The following is an 8,260-nucleotide window of genomic DNA, read 5'->3' on the forward strand; positions in this document are numbered from 1 at the left end:
GCCTAGTCAGCCCAATTTCTCCTCATATGACAATCCTGTCAACACAGGAATCAGTCTGGTGAACCTTCGCTGCACTCCCTCTATGGCAAGCATATTCGTTCTTAGATAAGGAGACCAAAACTGCACATGGGATTGGAGGTAATATATTGGCATGGACTGAGAATTGGTTAGCTGACAGGAGACGGAGAGTAGGAATAAACGGGTCTTTTTCGGAATGGCAGGGGGTGACTAGTCAGGTACTGCAGGGATCAGTGCTTGGGCCCCAGCTATTCACAATATATATCAATGATTTGGCTGAGGGAACCAAATGTAATATTTCCAAGTTTGCTGATGACATGAGACTCCAGGTGTGGTCTCACCAAGGCCCCGTACAGCTGCAGTAAGACATCCTTGTTCCTGTACTCAAATCCTCTCACAATGAAGGCCAACATACCATTTGCCTTCCTAACTGCTTGCTGCACCTGCATGCTTGCTTTCAGTGATTGGTGTACAAGACACCCAGGTCTCTTTGTATATCAATATTTCCCAATCTATCACCATTTAAATAATACTCAACCATTCTATTTTTCCTATCGAAGTGGATAACTTCACACTTATCCACATTATACTGCTTGTGCCATGTATTTTCCCACTCACTCAACCTGTCTAAATCACCTTGAAACTTCTTAACATCCTCCTCATCACTCACATTCCCTTCAAGTTTCATGTCGTCAGCAAACTTGGAAATATTACATTTGGTTCCCTCAGCCAAATTGGTGAAATATACTGTGACTAGCTGGGGCCCAAGCACTGATCCCTGCGGTACCCAACTAGTCACTGCCTGCCACTCTGAAAAAGACCCATTTATTCCTACTCCCTGCTTCCTGTCTGCTAACCAATTCTCAATCCATGCCAATATATTACCCAATCCCACGTGCTTTAATGTTACACACTAACCTCTTATATGGGACTTTATCAAAAGCTTTCTGAAAAACCAAATACACCACATCCACTGGTTCTCCCTTATCTATTCTATTAACTACACCCTCAAAAAACTCCAGTAGGTTTGTCAAACATGATTTCCCTTTCATAAATCCATGTTGCCTTTGTCTAATCCCGTTGATATTTTCTAAGTGTCCCGTTGTCACATCCTTTATAATAGACTCTAGCATTTTCCCTCCTCCTGATCACTCAGTGCTTCTCCGTGTTGAACTCCAGTTGGAAGAAGCACTGAGGGTGTAAGGGCACAGAATGTACACTGGGTGGGGGACTTCAATGTCCATCACCAAGAGTGGCTCAGTAGCACCACTACTGACCGAGCTGGCCGAGTCCTAAAGGACATTAGCTTTTAGACTGAGTCTGTGGAAGGTGGTGAGGGAACCAACAAAAGGAAAAATCTGCTTGACTCCGTGGTCACCAACCTACCTGTCGCAGAAGCATCTGTCCGTGACAGTACTGGTAGGAGTGACCACTTCACAATTCTTGTGGAGACAAATTCTCGTCTTCAGGCTGGTGACACCCTGCAATATGTTGTGTGCCACTACCACTGTGCTAAATAGGATAGATTCAGAACAGGTCTTGCAGTGCAAAAAATGGGCATCCATGAGGTGCTATGGGCCATCAGCAGCAGCAGGATTGCATTCAACCACAATCTGTGACCTCATGGCCTGGCATGACGCCCACTCTACCATTGCCAACAGGCCAGGGGATCGACTCTGGTTCGAGTGCAGGAGAGCGTGCCAGAGCAGCACTAAGAGCAGGGGCCTCCATGAACACCCCCACCCTCAATGATTGGGGAGCCCAACAAGCATTTGCAACCATCTTCAGCCGGAAGTGTCGAATGGATGATCCATCTCAGCCTCTTCCTGATGTCCCCAGCATCACAGATGCCAGTTTGATTCATTCCATGTGATATCAAGAAACGGCTGAAGACATTGGATAGGCTATGGGCCCGGACAATATTCTGGCAATAGCACTGAAGACTTGTGCTCCAGAACTTGCCGCGCCCCTAGCCAAGCTGTCCCAGTACAGCTACAACCCTGGCCTCCACCCGGCTCTGTGGAGAATTGCCCAGATATGTCCTGTACACAGAAAGCAGGACAAGTGCTATCCGACCCATCAGCTTACTCTCAATCATCAGTAAAGTGATGGAAGGTGTCATCGACAGTGCTATCAGGCAGCACTTACTCACCAATAGCCTGTTCACCGATGCTCAGTTTGTGTTCTGCAAGGACCACTCAGCTCCAGATCTCATTAAAGCCTCAGTCCAAACACAGACAACTAAGGGCTGAATTCCAGAGATGAGACGATGTGGCTGCCCTGGTCTTGAAGGCAGTGTTTGACCAAGTGTGACAACTAGGGGCCCAGGGACTCTTAGCAACCTGCTGCTTAAAAATAAATCCTCATGTCTTTTGTAAATTGTTTTCTACCTGTGTCCTCTACTTACTGAACCTTCTGCCACTGGAAACAGTGTTTTAGTTATTTACTCTTATCAAAACCTTTCAGAATTTTGAACACCTCTGTTGAATCCCATCTGAACTGCTCCAAGGAGAACAGCAGCTTTTCTCAAGTCTCTCCACATGACTGGAACACCTCATCCCCGACTGCCATTTTGGTGAATCTCCCCCCCACACCACCCCCCAAGGCCTAGTGGGTACGGTAGGCGCTTAAGGTAGACACAGTAGTTTAATGGTTATGTTATTGATCTGTTAATCCAGTGACCTGGGTTAATAAGATGCAGATGTAAAGTCAAATCCCATGACAGCAGCTGGAGATTTAAAATTCAAATTCACTAAGTAAAAAACTAGTCTCATTAGCGGTGACCACTAAACTGCATTTTTTGCCACTAAAAGCCCCATCTGGTTCCTCCCAAATGTCCTTTGGAAAAGGAAATCTGCCATCTTTAGCCGGTCAGGCCTAGTGTGTCTCCAGATCCACGTGGTTGACTCTTAACTGCCCTCTGAAGCGGAAACAGAAAAACAGCAGGTCAGGAAAACTCTTTGGAGAGAAAGAGATTTAACGTTACAGGTCGCGACGGCCCTTCAGCAGAACACGTCGTTGTGGTGAAGGGTCATCGCCACCTGAGACATTCACTCTAGTTTCTCCCTCCACAGACGCTGCCAGAGTCGCTGAGTATTTCAAGCATTTTCTGTTTTAGTTTCAGATTTCCAGCGTCTGCAGTCGCTTCCTTTAATTTGCCCTTTGAAATGGCTTCACTTGTATTCAAGGCAGTTTACTGCCACCTCCTGAAGGGCAATTAGGGATGGGCAATAAATGTTGGCGTTACCAGTGCTTCTCACTTCCTGTGGATGAATAAAAACATCCTTCATGTCGCTTGGTTGTTCAGAACTTGAACTGTAAAGAGAGATATGTTGCTGAAGCTTTTCATCCTGTACTCACCGGGACAAATGCAAGAATGCCAAATTTCAAATGATCACGATTTGTACTACAGGAGAAATGAATTAATCAGGAGCTGGGAGAGAGTATAGTCCCCCATTACTTTCACCATGGCAATTCTTCAGCCAATCAGAGTTGACTTGCCAACCAATCAGCACCCTTTCCTCCTGTAGTATAAGTTGTTGGGATTGTTTGAAATTTGGCATTCTTGCATTTGTCCTGATGTGTGCAAGGTGAAAAGCTTCGGCAATACATCTCTCTTTTCAGCAAAATACTTCTTCCTAAAGTGTAAAGCCCAGAATTGGGCCCAGTTATCCAGCTGGGACTGAACCAGTGGTTTATGAGAACAAGTCCTGCTTCTGAATTCTATACCAGCTCCATATAAAGCCAAGGATCCTGTATATTTGTTTTAAACAGATTAACAGAACAACAGAATATCAGCGCAAAGTGCAAGGAGATATTCCAGAGATCAGGTCTCATTAAACTCCCAACATTCCCTGTCAACAGGCAATTTTGAAGCCTACAGACAAATTAAAAAATATTCATCTTTTTTACTCATTCATAGAATGTGGGTGTTGCTGGCAAGGCCAATATTTGTTGCCCATCCATAATTGCCCTTGAAGTGGCTTGCCAGACTATTTCAGAGGGCAGTTAAGAGTCAACCATATTGCTGTGGATCTGGAGTCACATGTAGGCCAGACCAGGTAAGGAGATTTCCTTCCCTAAAGGGCATTAGTGAACCAGATGGGTTTGTATGACAATTGACCATAGATCCATTACTGAAAGTAGCTTTCAATTCCAAAGTTATTAATTAGTTAAATTTGAATTCCACCAGCTGCTATGTTGGGATTTGAACCTATATCTCCTGAACATTAGTCTGAGATCTTTGAATTATGAGCCCAGTGAGGATACCACTACACAACCATCTCCCCTGTAATAAATCCCCCTCCACCACACGCCACCCCCAAGATAATTTACTGAAAGTAAATTTGAAAACTAACTTTCAGTTAAAGAGCTGTCAGAGTGACAATGGTCCAATTGCTGTACGAATATATCATTTTATGAAATGTAAGATTTAAAAATAGTTTGTTTCTGAAAGATAAGATATAGGGGCACACTTGTAATTTACCGGTAACAGATGATTGCTATAGCAACACATGACCCTGGTTTTGAATAAATAACAGGCTGATATTATTAATCTTGGATTTCCCCTTGAACTGTAACACTGGCATGAAGCAAATCAGGTGCTCAGAGAGCTTATTATAAACAGCTTGAATTGAATTACAGTCAACACCCTTTTTTAAACTTCATTCACAGGATAGGGGCATTGTTCAATAGGGCAGCATTTATTGCCCATCCCTAACTGCCCTTGAGAACGTGGTGGTGAGCTGCTGTCTTGAACCACTGCAGCCCATGTGGTGTAGGTACACCCACAGTGCTATTAGGGAGGGAGTTCCAGGATTTTGACCCAGTGACAGTGAAGGGACGGCTATAGTTCCAAGTCAGGATGTTGAGTGACTTGGAAGGGATCTTGCAAGTGATGGTGTTCCCATGCATCTGCTGCTCTTGTCCTGCAAGGTAGCAGAGGTTGTGAGTTTGGAAGGTGCTGTCTAAGGTGCTCTGGTGAGTTCCTGCAGTGCATCTTGTAGATGGTACATACTGCTCCTACAGTGTGTCAGTGGTGGAGGGAGCGAATGTTTGTGGATGTGGTGCCAATCAAGGGGCTGCTTTGTCCTGGACGGTGTCAAGCTTCTTGAGTGTTGTGGGAGCTGCACTCATCCAGGCAGGTGGGGAGTATTCCATCACACTCATGACTTGTAAGTCGTGGAGAAGTTTTGGCGAGTCAGGAAGTAAGCCATTCACCACAGAATGAACTACTTTTGAAGTGTAGTTAATGTTGCAGGAAATATAGCAGCCAATTTGCACGCAGTGAGATCCCAGAAACAGGAAAGTGATAACGACCAGATAATCTGTTTTTGTGATGTGGATTGAGGGATAAATATTGGCCACGGCACCAGGGACAGTTTCCACTGCTCTTCTTGACGGAGAGTGGCTGTGGAATCTTTGACATCCACTTGAGAGGGCAGGCAGGGCCTCGGTTTAATGTCTCATCCGAAGGACAGCACATCCAACAGTGCAGCACTCCCTTCAGTGCTGCGCTCAAGGAATGATTATGTGGGCAAGTCCTGGAGTGGGGTTTGAACCCACAACCTCCTGACACAGAGTTACACACTGAGCTACAGTTGACATCTAATCCCAGCCTCCTTTGGCTCGATATGAAACAACTGCTATTGTGAATATTGCCAAATAAAACTGAAAAACTCCACTGTGGGGTCCTGCGCTGCTGAAGGTTGGTGAGTGGAGCTCTTGCGCCCTCTCCTGGGGTCCCATCTTCATTGCGACCTCCTGCCGTCAGCCGGCAGCGCTGCGGGAACAGCTGCGCATGCGCGCCCGGCCACCCACACGGCGGCCGCCGGCGCATGCGCAGCTGTTCCTGAGGCTGTTGGCTGGGTGGAATTTCTCTGCATCAGAGCTGCAACTACAAAGGGATCACGTCCCCCCCACAGAGCACCAGCTAACCTTCCAGAATACATCAAACCCTGATAATAAACTAAACATATGAGTTTATTTAAATGCTATTTTTCTCCAGCTTTTTAAGGCTTTGTGCAAGGAAGCCCTCACAACCCAAGAAGCTCAGTTGGGTGATAGTTGGACCCTTAATCAGTTGTTTTGAATCACACATGAGATAATAAATCTCTTATTTAATTGATTTTTTTACCAAAAATATTGCAATCAATTCTCCACAGTCCCTGAGCTCATTGGATGTTGGGAGTCTCATTTACTGAGACTTCCTGATTAAATTTCTTCAGCATTTACTGAATCATTGGAAGCATGTTTTACAGAGGGCACAGTTGATAAATGATAGTTAACGTGTATGCAAGAAGTTGCAATTGGTTGAGGACTGCATAGTATTGTTAGTCTGAGTCAAGCCAACTTGTTCAATGCAGCAACTGACACTGTGCACTTGCAGCCAGTGCTCCCCCTAGTGTTGCAGCACAACCCTGCACCTGCCTTATCATAGGCTTTATCAGAATTTTATTGTTAGATTATACAAAATCAGGCTATCAAAAAAAAGCTTCCAGTTAGATCTCAGAAACAAACATTAATCTTTCTGACTATTGGTATTTATTTTTGATGATTCTTTCTGTGTTATCGGGAATATAGGAAATTGGAGCAGTAGACCAATCAGCTCCTTGAACCTGCTCTACTATTCAACGAGATCATGGCTTATCAATCTCAACGACATTTTCCCACATCATTCCCATATCCTTTGACGTCTTTACTATCCAGAAATTTATCAATCTCTGTCTTGAACTTAATGGTTCAAGTCCCAATACGGAGACATGAGCACACAAAGAAGGCTGACTTCCTTGTTCACTTAGTGAGGGATTGCGGCTGTGTCAGAGATGCTGTGTTTCAGATGAAATGTAGCCCTGTCTGTTCTCTCAGGTGGATGGAAAAGGTCACAGGGCCATTATTTTGAAAGGGGGAGTTCTTCTCAGTGTCCTGGCCAATATTTATCTTTCAACCAACACCTACAAACAGATGCTCTGATCATTTATTTAATTGTTATCTCTGGGACCTTGCTGTATGCAAATTGGTTACCTCATTTCCTACATCAAATTGCAAAAGTGACTGCATCCACTGCCTTCACCACTGGTGCACAGAGCTTGCAGTGCTTACCATCGACAAGATGCACTGTGTGCAGCAACTCTAGAAGGACAATACCAACAGGTGCATTGAACACTATCACCTCCAAATTCCCCTCCAAACAACACATCAACCTGACACGGAAATATTTTGTCGTTCCTTCACTGTCACTGGGCCAAAATCCTGGCACTCCCTCCCTCACAGAAACGTGGGTGTATCCACAGCACATGGACTGCAGTGGTTCAAGAAGGCAGCTCACAGGCAATTAGGGATGGGCCACATTGCCAGTATAGCCCATATTCCCAGAATGAATGAAATATCAACCAAAGTTTCCATTTTTGCTCACGGTGCAATAGCCTTGGCTGGACAACATTTGGATTGATCATGATTCATCCGCTAGTCAACCCTGGCCCTCCAGTTACACTCATGAATGCTGGATCCTTAGGTCAGGTAGTGGGTGTCTTCTAATAGTTGCCTATGGAACTGTGTCCAGGAGGAATCAAGTTGGGGTGGGGTGGGGAGCGAAGAAAATGAGAAAATAATGTCATATAGTGTCAGCCTTGGGGGTAGGACTCTTGCCTCCATATCAGAATGTGTGGGTTCAAGTCCTATTCCAAAGAGTGGAGCACAAAACCTAGGCTGACACTCCAGTGCAGTGCTGAGGGAGTACTGCACTGTTGTAGGTCTATCCCACAGGTGGGTGCAAAGGATCCCATGAGACATTTTGTAGAAGAGGATGAGGGTTCTTCCCGGCGTCCTGGCCAATATTTATCCTTCAACCAACATCAATAAAAACTGATTGTTTAGTCATTATCACATTACAGTTTGTGGGATCTTGCTGTGTGCAAATTGGCTGCTGCGGTTCTTACATTACAAGAGTGGCTACATTTCAGGGAGTGTTTCATTGGCTTCCGAGCACTTTGGCAAATCCTGAGGCTGTGAAAGGTGCTATAAAAATGCAACTTATTTCCTTCACCAGCCAAATGCCAGTTTCTGAATCTGTTTGACTGAAGGAGATTTATTTCCTGATTCCAACTGATGGAAACATTTATAAGGCATTAAACGAAAATCTTAAAGACAGATGCTTGTTCTGTGGGCTGTGATGATATTTAAGGTTTCGAGTTTGGATCAGTCCCTGGAGGAGGTGAGCGCGTTTCTGCTGCTCGGCCACCGT

This window comes from Carcharodon carcharias, chromosome 20 (genome assembly GCF_017639515.1).
Source record: "Carcharodon carcharias isolate sCarCar2 chromosome 20, sCarCar2.pri, whole genome shotgun sequence".
In the NCBI taxonomy this organism is placed as follows: Eukaryota; Metazoa; Chordata; class Chondrichthyes; order Lamniformes; family Lamnidae; genus Carcharodon; species Carcharodon carcharias.